Source organism: Piliocolobus tephrosceles, chromosome 10, assembly GCF_002776525.5.
Source record: "Piliocolobus tephrosceles isolate RC106 chromosome 10, ASM277652v3, whole genome shotgun sequence".
Classification (NCBI taxonomy): domain Eukaryota; kingdom Metazoa; phylum Chordata; class Mammalia; order Primates; family Cercopithecidae; genus Piliocolobus; species Piliocolobus tephrosceles.
The window spans coordinates 91,570,421-91,587,150 of NC_045443.1; the positions used below are offsets into that span (position 1 = coordinate 91,570,421).

Sequence of the window (16,730 nt, forward strand, 5' to 3'; positions counted from 1 at the left end):
AATTTTGTTTATTTCTCACCTTTTCACTGCTCATTGAGAGTCTCTTTACTAGACTTCTTCTGTGTAATTTGCAAATTTTAAAAGCTTGTTTCTTTTAAAAAATCCATTATTCATGTTATTGGTGGAAAACTTTTTTAACACTGCCAGTCAGGCTTTATAGAAAAATCACTTTCTGTATCCCCCCCTCATCAGCAATGCTTCTTGAATTCCCTTCAATTCAGCAAAGGTTTATTGAGAACCTACTAATTGCCTGGCATGACCCTGGAGATGCCAGCTCCAAAAATTCAAAATCAAGGAAAAAACCACATGAATAGCTGTAATAGAATAGGATATAGGCTCTGCTTGTCTTATAATCAAAATACAAATGCAAGTGATTGGGAAAAAATATGATCTAGAGTCAAGTAGACAGCTACCCAGAAGGTTTTCTTAGCCTTACTTTTGTTGTTGTTGTTGTTGTTTTTTAAATAATAAGTATGTCACTGGTCAAAAGTCTTTTCCATGTGAAGATGGAATAGCTCCATATTTTAGAATGTGTTGCCCTCATAAATTTGGTCTGATAATTGTTTTGTTTTGTTTTCTCCAAATCCCCCGGTTTTTTCACCAATGGCCTACTGTTTAGATGTAGATTTTTCTATTGTCAAATGAATTTTACCTTTTTTTCTTTTAATTTACAGGTATGAAAGCTAATCTTTGAAGACACACTTAATCAGTGAAATGGTGATTGTTGAAGGAGAATTGTTGCCTGATGCGCTAATTTCTAAGTTGAAAAGGAACATCATTTTTGCAACAATAAAATCGTGATCTGTCCTTCCACGCCGTGTTGAGACACTTCCCACAACTCCTCCAACCTTCTCATTTAGGTAAGTACTAAAATAAACAGGAAAGGGGAACTGTACCTCTTACCCCTATGCAACTGGCCCAGTGAATTGATTTCAACTTTGCATTTGTGAGAAAAAAAAAAGATGACTTCCTTATTTGTATTTTAGTGGGCACAAAATTCCCCTTCCAGAGAGGCCTGTCTTTATCCCTCAGCCATTTTCAAAGAGCACTTTCATGCAAAGAGCAAACAGCTTCTCTAGGCGGAGGGTTTGCATTTCCTCTTCCTGAACCTTTTCGTATATTCAAACTGCCCACATCTTATGGGGCAAGAACATCACAAGAGGGTATAAAGGATCCGGCAAGCTACTAACTCAGCAGAAAACACAGTAACTCCAGTCTTAGAGAAGCACATGCTAAGGAGAGTTCAGGGCAATGAATTCAATAAAGGTCTTTTCCAACCAGCAGCCTGATAAGACCTTTTCTCTCTTCTTGTTGTTGAAGAAGAGAACATCTATCTAAGAACACATTTTTTAAAGGTGCATGATATAAATTGTGATTTAATTGCTTGAATAAGTGGGACATGACCTCCTAGAGCTGTGTGCATCAATGTCAAGAAAACACGTGGGGGCCCTAGTTCTCAACGTGGTTGCCATGTGGTAGAGAGACCTCATAACAGCAGTTTCTAACCTGGTCTGTGAACTTGGATGGCAAAATAAAATGACATCTTTATTTTCTCCTACCTCTAACTGAAATTTAACAATCCCTGCAATTACAAATGTAGGCAACAAACTAGAATAGTATTGGTAGCACATGTGATTTTTGTCAAAGAGAAATCACAGATCTTTTCAAATTGGGTGACAATTGTTGCAGCTATCTTGATTTATACTTATTATTACTTCAGATAATGATTAAATATTAGAGGTGTCACTAGTTTTTGTTATTTAAACCGTTATTAAATAACGCTTTACCATGCCATATTTTAAAAATTATTTCGTAGCTGTATTTCAATATAGTTGACGGCTTTTGTAATTCTATGTATTATATTTTTATGCATTTTAAAACATTCTGAGAAAAGTCCATAGATTTCGCCACACTGTCAAAGGGGTTCATGCCCCCCACTGCCATGTTAAGTATGCCTTAGGAGACTCTCAGTATTGACCCACTGCAAGCACAGTTTCCATGCAGTGAAGGGCCTCGAAAATGATCCATTTAGTACATTTCACTGTGCCTTTCACACGGTTTTAGTTACCTCTTTTCCAATAACACATCTTATCAAAAACCTCAAATGCAGTACAATTGTAAAATATGGGATCATTTGATCTTCAAATCGCTGGTTAAAACTGCATTGGCTTTCAGCTATTCAAGAGCTATCTAAGCTGTGAATTATCAAGGTCCCCTTTTCTCCCTGGTTTCCTCTTTGGCTGTTTACCATGTGATTCTTTTACTACTGGGTCACAGGTGCACTGACAGATAGGCAGGGCTCCCCGAGGAAATGACATTCAAATCTGACAATTTTCCTACATCACTAAGAAGTTGTGGACGGGTGGAGGTTGAAAGTGTTGATTAAATTAAGGCTTGGAATTACCTGTGGATTTTAATTACCATTCTACCACTGTCCCAGTGTCCTCTGTCTCCCCACCACCATGCTCTCCTGTGGCTCTAATGAGACACTTATCAGATGCTATTTTTGTTTGTTAGTTATCTTTGCTCTGCATACGGTCTTCCCACGGAACCTGTGTTCTCCTTCTCTTGTGTTGCCCCTGGTGCTTGGCAGACAATAGATCATCCATAAATAGGTGTGGCTGAACTGAATCACTGTCTATGGTACATATCCAGTGGTCCTTCATGGTTGAAGATGCCAGTGCTAGCATGATTATTTTCTATTTTGGATTTCTTATGTCTATTTGGATTTTGTTATGCAACATCTCTTCTACAAATGCTGAACACTATGCACCAGGCATCATACTAGATATTAGAGACAAAGATGAATATCATATGAACTTCCTTCAAGGAGTTCTGAGGTCACAGGGAAACGAGACAAATATATATCGCAATGGAGTATAACAAGAGCAAGTGTAGGCATAAGGACTAGGTATGTTGGTGACACCCAGAAAGGGTTGGTCAGTTCTGGAGAATGAGAGCGAGAGTCAGAGAAGATGCTGGAGTGGGAACCCAAAGCATGGGTTGGATTTAGGCAATGGCAAGAGGGACAGGGAGAATTCCAGCATCAGAGAACTGTGACTCTTTCAGGATGGAGCAATCACAAGTACTCTTTACGTACCGGACGCTCATTTCTTCCCTGCTAAGAGAACCCTAGTTTTGTGTCTGGAATAATCTCAAGGAAGGTAAGTTCCTCCTCCAGACTTGGGCTCATGAGCCAATCATGAGGCAATTATGGTCATTATTTTTCTCTTCACCAGACGTTGGTATCACGTGCGCATGTGACCACATTCTGGTCAATGACATCTACGGGGAAAGCCTGCTCAGGGATTTCTGTTTGGTCAAAAAAAGACAGAGTCTTGCTAGGAGAAAGTAGCCTTCCCCTCGTTTTGAAAATAAATACAGTGTTTACGGTTGTGGCAGCTATCTTGTGACAGCAGAAGGATATTAAGAGCCCGTAGGGGCTCTTTGATAGTAACACTGAATAGCAACCAATACTAGCAACTGGGCTCTTTTCTTGTGCAAGGAAAGATTAACCTCTACTTGCCTATGCTCTAAGTAATCAGGGGTTCTTTTCCCCTTAGAGCTGAACACATCATAAGCGACTGCTTCTGAAAACTATTTTGCACAGGTCTCCCCAGTGGGTGTCAATGGGGTCACAACTAATAGCCCCCTGAGTTTTTCTGCCTGATTATCCCTAGCTTGCGTAACTCTAGGACTCAACCTCTTCCTCCTTCAATCTCTCCAATCCTTTTGGGGAGTCCCCAGGGAAATATCTTTGAGAATGTAATTTCTTCCCTGATTCTCTCTATCCTCCCTTTGATGCAAGGAGAGTAAGAAAGCCCTTCTCTCTGACTCTGTGTTTCACTCTGTCACTAGACCCCAAGGTGAATGGGTCTAGTTCCATTCATGGAATGGGACCCCAAGGTAAATGCCCTGAATGTCATCAACTTTTGGTCAGTGTATACATTCTAGCCCTGACTACCTCTGCTCTCTATTAAGGACTGTCTGAGGAATAGGAAGCATACTAATTTCATCTACTTTCCTTTCTGTCTTTCCACAGAAGGCTAGCATCAACCTCTTCCTTTAGACAGACCAAAACAGCAACAAACATCTGCAGGCTTATCAGCCTGTGCCAACAGATGCCCCAGAGTTCAGATTAGCTGGCCCCATGCAGCTACTCTTCACCTAGCTCAGCCCAGAGCCCAGTCACATGTGCACCTGAAGGAATGGAGGACATAATATTGCAAAGATGGTCAGGCAGGGACCTCATATATCAAGCTAAGGAATATAAGCTGTATCCTCTAAGTCAGGGATTCCCAAGAAGTGTTCCATAGAGTGTATGGAGATACTACCCTGCCCTCTCAGCCCTTGGGACTGCTGGGTGGAACCTGACAGAGGGAGCTCCTAGGCTGGTCACCTCCAGCAGCCAGTGCCCTTGTTTGGCGGAGGAAGGTGTTGCCAAGAAGAGTGGGGCCCAGGTCGGGCACAGTGGCTCATGCCTGTAATCCCAGCAATTTGGGAGGCTGAGGCAGGCGGATCACGAGGTCAGGAGATCAAGACCACCCTGGCTAACACAGTGAAACTCTGTCTCTACTAAAAATACAAAAAATTAGCCAGGCGAGGTGGCGGGTGCCTGTAGTCCCAGCTACTCAGGAGGCTGAGGCAGGAGAATGGCGTGAACCCGGGAGGCGGAGCTTGCAGTGAGCTGAGAATAGGCCACCGCACTCCAACCTGGGTGACAAAGCGCGACTCCATCTCAAACAAAAAACAAACCAAAACCCCCCAAAAAAACAAAATAAAACAAAAAAAGACTGGGGCCCAATAAAACCATGGTATAAAACAATTGGGAAACAATGGGGAGTCATTGAAGGATTTTTAACAGGAAGTAATCTCATCGGCTTTCCATTTTGGAAGACAATGAAAGCGCAATGCGAAGCCTGGGTTGGAGGAGGTGGGCAATGAACCTGGGACCAGGACCACCAGTCTCAGCTAAAATAGCCTAGTGATGAAATAATGAGAGGACAAGCTAAGGAGTAGGAAGGAGACAGCAGAAAGGATCTGGGAAATAAGAAATCTTATGATGAGAAATCAAGCCCATGATACAAATCAGCAGGCTTGCTGGTTGATTAAATATAGAAGGTGAGGGAAGTATCTAGAATGGCTTCCACCTCCTGATTTGAGAACCTGGATGGGCAGTGGTGTCACCCAACGAGACTAGGAACATGTGGGGAAAAGGTATGGAAGATAATTGACTTGACTTGAAGTATGTATGGAATGTCCAAGGGAAATGGCCAGTAGGCATTTAGACATATGGATCTAAAATTCAAGGCCTAAAGTTCAGAGATCAAGAGACAACTTTTGTGTAGATATTTTAGAGTCATCAGCAGGTAAGTAATGATGGAAGCCCGTGTGCATTGCTGATGCTGACCAGGGAGAATACTGCAGGAATGAGAGGGTGCCAAAGACAGAAGAAGGGATTGATGTCAGAAGACCAAGAGTGAGCTGAGGACTCAGGAGAGACTCAACAGTCAGTCTCTGTCTCTCTCTCTCTCTCTCTCTCTCTGTCTTTTTCTTTCACTCTCCCTCTCATCTCTCTCTCTCTCTATATATATATCTGTCTCTATCTCTATCTCATCTGTGACTTCCTACAGGACTTTTCTGCTAGGCAGAGAGCAAAGTCACTGCTAGCCCCAGATTAGCCACCCCCATAAAAAACCTCTTTTCTCCCACCATCCCTATAACAACTCCTGGAAAGAGTTCTGGTTGACTTTGCTAGAATCACGTGGCCCATGCTTAGGCCAAACCTAAGGAGCACTTGGATTGGCCAGACCCATGTCATATGCCCCCGTATGGCTGGAAGGAGGGTACAGCCTCTTTATGAGAAGAACAGGGATGGTAAACCTTTCCAGGCAGATAAAAATAGTTATCATGGCCACCTACATATCAACATTTTAAAAGGTAGGAGGAGAAAGTGGAGCCAGTAAAGGAGACAGAAAGTTGACATGTCAGAATAGATTAACAGCTTTTCAGAGGCCAAGATCTGTGTCTTATTCTTATCTGTGTCCTTCATCCCTCACTATCTATACCTAGCCTTGTGCCTATAATCAACAAGTGTGTATGGAATGAATTCATAGACATTACACATGATAAGTAGTGGCGATTTGTAAAAGACACGACAAAGACCAACACCCAGAAATCTAATTTCGACAATACACAAAAGCACATTTTTTAAGTAGCTGGCCACCACTGGCATAGATAATAATAGAGTCTCTAAAAAGAGCCAATCTTTTCCATTATTTGGATAAAGGCACCATATCAGTTAAAACCAAAACAGTCACAGATGAGAATTTGATTTGGGGAGTGTCTTATGGAAATTAGATGGTGTTGTTTTAAAGAGTGTTCATTTTATTTCTCTGTTCTAGGGCTGACTGTAATTTCATGCTGCATTTGCAAGCCTGCAGGCAGACACCTTAATTACTATGGATGCCAGATAGAAAGAGGAGTGCTAATCAAACCTTTATTAATCAGTGACATACTTCCAACTTTCAGGAACAGATGCTAGGGAGGAGTGAATGCTTGTAAACCACGGTACCCACCAACTCCCCTCAGGTGTGGATTTTTTTTTTTTTTTTCTTAAATCAAGTACCTTTTACATCCACTAGGGGGAATCCTAGCGTGCTTCAAAGTCCGCCTTTTTCTATGCTTAGTAGAATGAAATACCCATGAAAACTTGCTTTCTATTGATGGGTGTGTCCTCTGCTCTGGAAGGGCTCCGAGATCTGGTATGTTGTCATATTCTTCCAACAGATGAGAAAATGTCATTCAAGATATGTTAAAGCAAATAAATTGCTCAAATTCCCACTGGAGTTAGAAGAAATCCATCTTAGAGAACATTTTCCTTGTAAACAAAAGTTTCTACTGGGAAACAGAGGGTATTTGTCAGAATCTTTACTTACTAAAAAATAGAAAACACTAAATCTGTGCCTTTGCAATTTTAAAGAGCTTAATTTTAAATACCTGTTAGGTGCTGGTGCGATCTTTATGCTCAGTGGAGTTCTTAAAGTATTATTGGTGCTCAGTTGATAATTATTATAATTATTATAAGCTTGCCTGACATAATTACAGTATAAGACTCTTCCCTTTTCAATATACAGCCATTTTCAAACAAAGTTTGAAAGGTGCTGTAAATTAACAAATAATTTAAAAGCTATGTTCAGTAGTTTCTCCTCCATGTTATCAATAATATTTTTTTGTGGCAAGGAGTTGTTTTTCTCCTTTTATATCCTCTGTCTCTGCAGAGATAATCAATTCATGAATTGGTAAATATGCATTGTGCAGATGCCAAGTTATGTCATTGTATGTGGGGCTGCCCCTGCCCCTAAGGAGCATAGAGCCTTTACATTACACTTCAACTGACATTTATTGAATACTGACTCTGCGTAAGGCCCAGTAATCTGCACAAAAATAACACCATAGGTCCTGCTCGTTGCCATAACCCTAGCCCACAACACATGCCTAGCACATGGTAGGTTCTCAGGAAGTATCTGTTAAAAGATGGAGTGAGTTAATGAACAGAAAGTTTGAAGAATAAAGGGAATATGGAGATAAACTGAATAAGACACCATCTCTGATCTCAAAGAAATGATATTAAGTGAAAGAGCTATACACACAACCAATGCATAGTGTATGATGTGAATCACCAGATTTTAATGCTATCTACTTATGGATAAAGTGCTCCTCAGGTTCAGAGCAGGGAATTCATAACCAAGGGGAGAAATTGGTCCCGTTAAACAAATTCAACACGTAAGTTTAGTTACACTGCTAGAACAGAGCCTGGCATGAAGGAGACACACTTCACTATTTTGCAATAAATGAATGGGCACTTACTGTATACAGAGCCTAGTTCCTGAGGGCACGAAGATAAGGTAGCACTTGGTTTCTATTTTTATTTATTTTTTAAATGGGAGTTTATAGTTTAGCAGAGGCATTCTAGTACAATTTCAAAGAAGACTCCCAGGAGATAGAGGCTTTTACACTGGATCTTAGTGGATAGGTGAGAGTTCACAAAGCTGAGAAGATGGAAAGGGTGTTTTAGGTGAAATGTACAGCAAATGCAAGAGCACAGGGGCTTGAAAGAGCCTGGCTCATTTAAAGAAGCATGAAAATCCCACTGCTAACAATAGGAGACAGTACCAAATATATTCCTAGCTCTTAGCATAAGGCCTTACATATGAAAGTCCCCTAATAAATACTTGTCATTTTTAACAATAATGATGGTAAGAGTCCAAAGATGAGCACAAGTTTAAGTGCTGGACAAGTATGAAGCTGAAAGAGTTATCTGGGCTAGTAGGATCTGCTCACTGGGGTCAGTTTATGGGCAACATCTTTGGATTTTGTGTGCTGAGGCCATAGAACCCTCCATATAGCGGGAAGGCCCTTTCTCACCAGCCTGTTACCATGGTGTTTTGTTTCACCTACACAGTCTATTTAACAACAAAACCAGAAAAAAGTGCTCACAGTCACTACCTATTTCTTTGAGGCCCCTCTTTATTTTTTTTTGAGATGGAGTCTCACTCTCTTGCTCTGTCGCCCAGGCTGGAGTGCAGTGGCACAATCTCCGCTCACTACAACCTCCACGTCCTGGGTTCAAGCAATTCTCCTGCCTCAGCCTCCTGAGTAGCTGGGACTACAGGTGTGTGCCACCACGCCCAGCTAATTTTTGTATTTTTAGTGGAGATGAGGGTTTCACCATGTAGGCCAGGCTGGTCTTGAACTTCTGATCTCAAGTGATCTGCCTGCCTTGGCCTCCCAAAGTGCTGGAATTATAGGCGTGAGCCACCGTGCCCAGCCAAGGCCCCTCTTTTCATGCCTTCATGCTAACTGCACCCCTTCTACAGGCACTTGAGTGTCACTTCTGTGGGTCTCTCCTAAACTAGGTAAAATGAGGTTCCATCAATCATATTTTGCCTTTTGGGTTTTAGTTCTGTCACTCTCATTCACATACAACCAGCAATGTTTTTTGAATAACCTTTTATTTTGCAATCAAATGATCTCATAATCCTAATACTGTTAACAACACATAGCCCATTCAGAGGCTGAATGTCTAGCTGAAAAGATAGGACTTGTACCTTAAAATATAAATACTGCTACTGCCTAAAAAGATAAATAATACTACTGCCATTAGCATTCTTTGCTTTGTACTATATCTATGACCCTTAATCAAATTTCACACACATACCCACACACATCCTTACAGTTGATGGCATTCATGGGGTACACATTCAATGGGCAGCAAATAGCGTTTAGTAATAAAGCTTTAGTAATGCTTGCCTATTCTCAAAGTCTGGCTTTTTCGATGGTAAATTTCTTAAAGCAGTATACCCCAAAATTTAATATTTAATAAAGCTTCTTCCTTTGCTTAAAAGGACTATTCCCAAGCACAGGGGCAGCTTTGCCATCTGCCATCCTGTTTCCTATCTTCTGTTTGCTTGTAATATTTATACCAACTTGTTTTTCTGATCACTTTCTCACCTCTTTGTAAGTACCTGCCCCTGAATCTGCTGCTTTCCCTGGCCTTCTTGCATTTCTTGAAAATCCTTCCACTCCCTACTCCTGTTGTTACTTTTCTGACCTATTCCTTATGCCATTTGGAAATCACAGATCTTCTTCTTTTTTTTTTAGAGTCTCACCCTGTCATCCAGGCTGGAGTGCAGTGGTGTGATCTTGGCTCACTGTAACCTCTGCCTCCCAGGTTCAAGCAATTCTCCTGCCTCAGCCTCCTGAATAGCTGGGATTACAAGCACCCACCACCACGCCTGACTAATTTTTGTATTTTTAGTAGAGATGGGGTTTTACCATGTTGGCCAGGCTGGTCTCGAACTCCTGACCTCAGGTGATCTGCCCGCCTCGGCCTCCCAAAGTGCTGGGATTACAGGCATGAGCCACCGTGCCCGGGCATGTATCTTCTTGATATCCTGAGATGACTTGACTCTGAGCAGCTCATCCACCAATTACAGATGTAAACTTGATTGCACTTTGGTCAGATCTTCTAGATGTTGCCATTCCCCTGTTCCTGCTGGTTCTGATGTACCTAAAACCCACATCCACTCTTAACACTAGTGGCATCCCCTCTTAACCTTCATGAAACTCAAGCCAGTAGGACCAAGAGGCAGGTAAATGAATTGTGAACATATGGGGATTGGCAGGATGGTGCAACAGGTGAGAAATGAAGAGGCAGAGACATCTAGTGGGAAGACAGGAATGGGAAGTGAGGCAAACCTTTATGGAAGAAGAGACTATGAGGACAGAGTGTTTGCTCTGCTGTGGCTGGCTGGCCACCAGCAGCTACTGCAACAGAACCACCAGGGAGGGTAACGGATTAAGTGTTATCAGCCACTAACACCATACGGTGAGAATCCATTAGCAAACCTGATGTAGCAGACATGGATTTGGCCAGAAGAAGGGGTTCATTACCGTACTGTGGGACCTTGGCTTGTCATTAAGCTCTCTGCACTTTAGTTTGCTTATCTGCAAAATGATGTGATAATACTCATAAGGTTATTGGAAAAACGAAATGAAGAAACTGAAGTAAATGGGCTCAGTACTGAGCAGAAACATGTGCCCAAGAAATGCCAGTTACAATGTTTTCTTAAGGATAGGGTTTGGGATGGAGAATAGGTGTGTTACAGGCTGAATTGTCACCATCCCCCCAATTCATACGTTGAAGTTCTATCCCCCAGTAGCTTCCGATGTAACTGTATTTAGAGGTAGGCTCTTTAAAGAAGTGAAATGAAGTCGTTAGGGTGGACACTAATCTAATCTGACTGGTGTCAGATGTTCTTATAAGAGGAAATTTGGACACAGATATGTACAGAGGAAGGACCATGTGAAGATACCGAGAGAAGATGACCATCTACAAGCCAAGGAGAGAGGCCTCAGAAGAAACCAACCCTGCCAACACCTTGATCTTGGACATCCAGCCTCCAGGTCTGTGAGAAAATATACTGCCACCCAGTCTGGGATACTTTGTTATGGCAAGTCCTAGCAAACTCATACTAATAATGCTGAGTTAACATAGCATTAGAGTCCTGGTAAAAATAATGGTAATCATAACAATAATATTTTTTATTTATGGAGCTGCTTCCTGTGTGCCAAGCATTGTGCTAAATGCTTTACACATATTATCTCATTTAATACACATCAAAATGCCATGTGGTGGATGCTATTTTTCCAACCCACACTGAGGATGCTGAGGCTCAGAGAGCCCAAGCCTGCATAGTTACTGAGTGGTAGGACAGGGTTGGGAACCTAGACATGACTGGGATCACTGCTGGCCTACAGAGTCTTTGTACAAAGAAAAAGGTGCCACTTCCTTTGGGAACACCCAGCCCCAAGCCAGGGTTCAAGGTTTGGTAAACAGAAGACAGGCTGGGTTTTAATTCCTCTTTCCTCCTTGGCTGGGTGCCCTTGTGCAAACCTCAGCCCCTCAGGGTGGCCCGTGCTGAGACCCAAGCTCTTAATCATTACACCAGACTGCCCAGTGGGCCGGGGTGGTAGGAGTGACACCATTGCCACCGTCGTGGTAGAATCAGTTGGGCATGTAAGGGACTGTGAGTGCTGGCAAGGCAAACCTTACCTCCCTCACGGCTGGGAATGAATACGTGGGAGCCTAGGTCCATGAGTTCTGGAACCCAGGTGGGCGGGCTTCCAACAATGTTATAGGACAACCACAAGAGGCCCTTGACTTAGGCCAATTCTGCTTATTGATAATTGGCCTCAGAACAGTTCTGTGTCCAGTCCTCAGTCAGCAAGAAATCCAGTTTGCCAGGATTGTGCCCCTAGGATTACACACCTGTCCTTTCGCCATCATCCCATGCCTCCTCCTCCTCCCACCAAATCAAAGAGAATGAGAAATGCATCTTTGACCATTTGGTTATGAATGTAAGTGTGCCTGTCTTCACAATGAAAGCTCCTGAATGTTCCAAATTTGCAGGTTTCATGGTGGGGAAAAAAGGCCTCTGACAGCATAAATATTTAATCAACATTAAGAATGTCCAATAAATGAGGGGAATCAGGTTTCAAATTGACTGGTTCAGATGATTAAAGTACAGAAGTCATAGTGGGGTAAAAATAAAGTATCCTCTAGAAAAGTAGCATCTTGGGGGCAGGGGCAAGATGGAAGATAGCACGTGGGGACCTCTCCAGGCCAGGCCGGGCATGGCACTCAGGGCAAGTGCGGCAACCACTGTCACTCTCGAAGGCTGCCGCGCCCCCTGGGGCAGTTGAGAGGGGTAATGCCCTCCATGATGGAGAAGCCGAGTATGAATCCCACAGCCGGGCCAACACGGTGCCCAACGGCAGATAGCCCCACTCTGAGGATGACAGCATCTAGCCCCACTCTGAGGATGACAGCAGAGAGGAGGAGCACTCACACGACAGCATGATCCGCATTGGAACCAATTACCAGGCTGTAATTCCAGAGAGCAAGCCTGAGAGCCTCACATGCTACAGCAACAAGAAGCTGAAGGGGATGCTGGTGTGGTCACCCAACCGCTGTGTGTCGGATGCCAAGCCTGACAAGTACATTGCGATGGCCACGGAGAAGCACAGCTACAACATTGAGCAGGTGCTGGGCATGCTCTTGTGGCATAAGCACCATGTGGAGAAGTCACTGGCCGACCTGGCCAACTTCACCCCGTTCCCTGACGAGTGGACAGTAGAGGACAAGGTGTTGTTTGAACAGGACTTTGGCTTCCACGACAAGTGTGGATCCAGCAGATGCTGCCCGACAAGTTGATTTCCAGCCTGGGTGAAATATCACTACTCTTGGAAGAAAACCCACAGCCGAACTGGCATGATGGACGGACAGGCCCGGCGGCTGAGGGGCTGTAAGGACAAAGAAGACAGTGATGAGTTCAAAGAGGGTCGAGGAGGCCTGAGAGAGAGACCGCCCGATGGTGGAGACCTCAAGAGAGAGGTACAGAGCATAAAGCAGAGGAACAGCAGCCTGTGCCAAGCCCTGGAGGGCGGCATTGGTCCACTCCGCCCCCTGGAGGCCAACACCAAGTTCAACTTCTGCTGGACCACAGAGGAGCAGCTTTTGGCTGCCCAAGCCATCTGTAGGTATGGCACAGACTTTGGGACTATTGCAGAGGTGATCGGGAACAAGACTCTCACCCAGGTGAAGACCTTCTTTGTGAGCTACCGGCACTACTTCAATCTGGAGGAGGTGCTGCAGGAATGGGAGGCTGAGCAGGATGGGGCCCGTGGAGCCACAGTCCCCATGGACGAGGCTAGGAGAGGGGCTCCCTTGCCAGCCCCAGCCCTAGAAGAAGATGATGAGGTCCAGATTCCATCGGTCTCCATGTCTGTGCTCCGGTCAGTGCCCCCTGCACCACCCCCACTCCACCCCCCCCCCCCCCCCCCCCGCCCCCCCCCCCCCCCCTGAGGCCCCCTTTGCCCATGGCTCCCCCCCTGCTCTGACAGCCACCCACAATGCAACAGGGCCGCTTCCTCCAGCCCCGGTTGGCCCCCAGCCAGGCCCCACTGCCTCTCATCCTCCCTGCTCTGGCTGTCTCCTGCCACAGTGCCCGTCCTGGCCCTCAGCCCCCATCCACCCTGAGTGGAGCCCCCAGTGCCCTCACTCTGAATCCTGAGGTCCTCCACCAACCACAGGCTCCAGGACCCCTTTGCTGGCCATCCCCAGGCATCTCTGGTGTCACTGAGGACAGAGGGGCTAGGGCTCTTGCCAGGTCTTTCCAAGACCTAGAGCTGCCGACAGCTCAGCCCAGACTTATAGGTTCTGCATGTGTTCCTGGCAGCTGGGCCTGTCTCCTGGGTCCATGGCCTGGGCTCAGGGGCCTTTGAGCTGGACTGAGGCCACTTTTGCTTCGTGGCCAGGACTGGAATGGCTGCCTCCTAGTCTGCTGGGGTTTGGCCTCTGGGCCCTGCCCTTTGTGCGTCAGGGGTAGGGACCTTAGTGTGGGGGTGGGAGAGGACAGTTGGGTGTGCTGGCTGTTCTCATTTCTCTTCCTTCCTTTTAGCAATAAGTCTTGGGTGAGGTGGGAAGGGAGGCTGCAGGGGGAGGTGGGCAGAGGGGGCTTTACAGCAGCAGAGGCTAGAAGGGAAGTTCTGTCTTCAGGGGCCAGCTGGGAAACGCTAAGGAGCTGAGGGTGCCCACCAGGCTCACCTTCCAGAAGCTTGGAGAAATGGGGGTTGGGAACTTATGCAGACATGGGTTTACTTTTCTACATATTTTAAAACTTAAAAAAGAAAAACCTCCTAAAAAAAAAAGTGGCATCTTTAGAGGGTTTCTCTACTACATCGGCTTCCTTGAGTATAAAGGAACCAAAAGCATCCAATTTATCTCTTCATTATTAGTAGGGGGTGGCATGGGGTGAGGTGTGGAGATGAGGAAGTATAGCAATGTCTTAACAATCCTGCTTTGGTAATAATGAATATCAATGGAATTTCTCAACTTTATTGAAGGGACTGCTGGAGTTCAGACTTAAGGAGAAATGTCTAAAAAGGAAAAAGCGGCATGCTTGGTTTTGTATCTTGTTTGAAAATATATTTCAAACGTTCAGCAGAATTTTAGAGATCATAACCACCCTCTGCCCCCACCACCTTCTGAACCCTTAGTCCCCAGTAGTTCTGATTTACTTTTAAGATTCTTTTAGTTTTATGTTTTAACTGAAAAAAAAAAAAAAATCCTACCCAGCCAGGTTTCCATCTGTATCACCGGGTTGAATTTAGTGTAGGAAAGCCTGTGCAAAGGGAATAAAAATGTAGCTTTTTTCCATTGCCAGATTCAGGGGAACCAACCATTTGGAAACAAAGGAGTTCCATTTTGACTAGCAGCCTTTCTGCTTTCCATCAGTGGACAAAGTGAATGTACAGGTTTAAACATCATCTGGGGTCACTTCTAGATCCATGTTTGGAGATAGATTGGTTTGTTATGATTCTGGCAGGAAACAGGTGATATCAAACAGGTGATCAAATGTATCAAACAGGTGATACATGAATGGAGGTACCATGGTTGAGCCATGCCAGGATGAAGAGAGACCAGCAGAGGCCAGCCACAGCGACAAGCATGGAATCCCACAGGTCTGAGGAGGAGGGTGAGGGAGTGGTTACTGGGCCCACGGAAGGCTGTGGCTACAGTGTAGCTGTGAGAGAGGACTGCCCACAGGAGCTGTGGCCTTGGAGAGGGACACAGCCATGGCCAATGCATAGATTGGCAGGGAGGGAGCTGGGAGAATAAATATTCAAACTTCACCCTACCTGTCCACCCCTAGATCTCCGGCTGGGGCTTCCCATTGGCTGAATCCAACCAGAAGCCAAAAGGCAAGAGTGATGTCCATAAATGTCAAACTTCTGGGTCTCCAGCAAAAGGGGGAGGAGTGGGGAAATGGTCTGCAGGGAGAAGAAGAGACTATTCAGCACAGATGGGGAAGAAGAAATAAATAGGGAGGACTAGGGAAGGGGTGGAAGAGATTGTGGTGATGGTTTCAACGGTGTAGACTTATCTCCAAACACAACATGTTGTATACAATAAATAGGTATGGATTTTTGTATGACAGTCATACTTGAATGAAGGCTTTGTAAAAAAAAAAAAGAAAGAAAGAAAAGAAAAGAAAAGAATAGGGGCAGGAGGGTGATGCAAACGGTCTTCCATGAACTTTGCATTTGGGATTTTGTGCAAGGGGCTGAGTGCCTGAGAGATGCTGTTTGAACTGCCATATTCCCAGGGCTTCCCCAGGATGGGTGATGAGCTGGGCTGCCCCAACCTTGGGGCCATATGCCAAGTTTCCCGACCACAAAAGCCCATGTTTAGAGCTGATACTGGCTGCTTCCTCCCCACCTTGGTAGGGCTATTTTCTAGGGAGTGGCAAGGACATAAGAATGAGAAGGCACACGAGCTTGGTGGAGAGCACCAGCGGGCTCACTGCGAAGTCCAGCAACTTTATTGTCAGCTCAGAGCATCTCCCCACCAGAATCTCAAGGAAGCGGAAGTACAAGTGGCTGTGAAGTTATCTGCGTGTTTATCTTATCTTCTGCTATTCATTTCAAGAGTTGGAGTTATTATTAATATGAAGGCCTGGTTTCTGGCAGCTCTTCTCTTAGAATGGGTTTATGCCAAGCTGCCAGTTATCAGAGGATTCAGAGTCTAGGATTACGCTGACAGCGAGTCTCAGAGCTGTGATGGGAGTGCAAAGACACGGGAAACAACGTCGTATTAAAGAGGAATCAGCGTTTTGTGTCTAGTCCTTGATGCCCTTTTGGCTCCTTATTTCTGAAGAACAGCAAGGAAAATACAAGCAGGGACAGACTGGAATCCCATGAATATCAGAGAAAAGCGTGATGTTCAAGAGACTGCTCAAGTTACAGAGATTCCCCAAATCTGAAGAAGTAATTTACTGATGAGTTTGCATACTTCATGCAGGGTGAACTCCAGCCAGTCTAGAAAAACGCTGTGATGGCTGATGATTTACCATACTTTGCTTTCAAGCAGTAATTGTCTCAGATTCTTAGGTTTTGGTGAATGTTTTGGAGAAAAGGCTCGAGAGAAACTTCATGACACTAAACATACTCCCTGAGAAGTGAGGTGCTAGAATGCTAAGGTGATGTCCTAGACTCCGCAGTCTCTTAAACACATCTGACATTTTATGTCCTTTCCATAGGCAATAGCTCATCCCTCCCTAAAGGGGAGTGAAGGCTCTTATTTAGCTTAAAGACAGGCATTGGAC

General features: G+C 44.7%; 1 pseudogene; it reads left to right on the forward strand.

Annotated features, from left to right (window-relative positions):
* Positions 1 to 10,188: 10,188 nt before the first annotated feature.
* On the forward strand, positions 10,189 to 16,154 carry LOC111538750 (annotated as a pseudogene).
* The last annotated feature ends 576 nt before the right edge of the window (positions 16,155 to 16,730 follow it).